A 1,681-nucleotide genomic window follows, 5' to 3' on the forward strand; every position below is an offset into this window, starting at 1 on the left:
GTCGAATCTGAATCACTTGAAAAAAACACGGGGGGTGCTTAACTTTTTTCCAGGTGTATATATAAAATCATTGCATATATATATATATATATATATATGTAATATTACTTTATTTTATTCATTCGAAATGCGTAATACAGTTTAAGACACCAACTCTTCATAAGCTATGGTTTTTCAGAGAAGAGGTTTTTAGTAACAGTTTTTATATAGCTAACCGAATAACATGTTTCATTGTCTTATTCTATTCAGTTGCCGTAAGTAATTAATCAAAGAGTTCAACATTGTTGCACGAAAAACTTTATGTTCACATTCCTTATCTTAAAATAAAAAATATTCTAGAAAATTATTTCTAATAATGATGATATCTCATGACGAATGAATTAGGCCACCGAAACGGACCATAAATTGAATTGAAGATCTCTTCACGCTTGCTTACATGTGAGAATGTACACGTGAAATTAAAAACCAATGTAAGAGTAGAAGCAAGAGGGAGTTTTAAACAACAATGAAAGGTGATTTCATTGACATAAAAATATAAAAAAGAAAGAAAAGTTTTACAAGAAATAATAAATAACATTCAAATGAACTTTGAAATGTTTAAGACCGAAGCAAAATTCAGGTGTAAATCAGTACTTTTAAAGAGAACTCAACCCAACAAAAGAAAACAATATGACGTAAAAATGATAACTTAACATGCAAAAAGCAAAACTATGGAGCTGCTCAAAGTACACCACATTTTTATTTTCTTTTTATGTTTCTTTTTTTTTTTACCAGAACTTTTCTGGTTAGATTCTAATAGTTCTTGATCTTAATGCGTATAAATTCTTAGCCTTATTTACCTGAAAGATCAGCTTTGAATGAAAGACGCTACTGTGAGGGCAAATCTAGAACATATTAAGCAAACACAGTTATGGATAAGCAGAAAAATCAATTTACTTTATAGCCTCGGGTTAGAAAAAACAAATATGTTCAAATTAATATAAGAATGAGCTTTTGTTACTCAGATACACTAATCAATATTAAACTTGATTAAAAAATTCACTTAATGACTGTTCCCTCGTCTGAGCTAACACCAAGGTAATCAGGCACTTTTATAACCGACTTTCCACTGATTCACGTGTTCTAACTAAAGGCCAAGAAACGGGCTACGAAAGTTTAAACCTGAGGGGACCAGTTACTTTACATTCATTCTAACTTAAAGTTATTTTTTCTCAATTTTAGTTTGGTTACTTTGGTCTGTGTTTTAGACTTTCTCCTTAGCCAACACATTGTGAACTGCTTTACTTTAGAGTTACTTACTCGTAGTTACTTTGTTTACCTTGGTCTGTGTTGTAGACTTTCTTTATAGCCAACGTATTATGATATGTTTAACCTTAAAGTTGGTCTGTGTTGTAGACTTTCTTTATAGCCAACGTATTATGATTTGTTTAACCTTAAAGTTGGTCTGTGTTGTAGACTTTCTTTATAGCCAACGTATTATGATCTGTTTAACTTTACAGTTGGTCTGTGTTGTAGACTTTCTTTATAGCCAACGTATTATGATCTGTTTAACTTTACAGTTGGTCTGTGTTGTAGACTTTCTTTATAGCCAACGTATTATGATCTGTTTAACTTTACAGTTGGTCTGTGTTGTAGTACTTTCTTTAGTAGCCAACTATTATTAGTATCTGTTTAACTTTAC

Source organism: Limulus polyphemus, unplaced genomic scaffold (genome assembly GCF_000517525.1).
Source record: "Limulus polyphemus unplaced genomic scaffold, Limulus_polyphemus-2.1.2 Scaffold3590, whole genome shotgun sequence".
Lineage (NCBI taxonomy): Eukaryota > Metazoa > Arthropoda > Merostomata > Xiphosura > Limulidae > Limulus > Limulus polyphemus.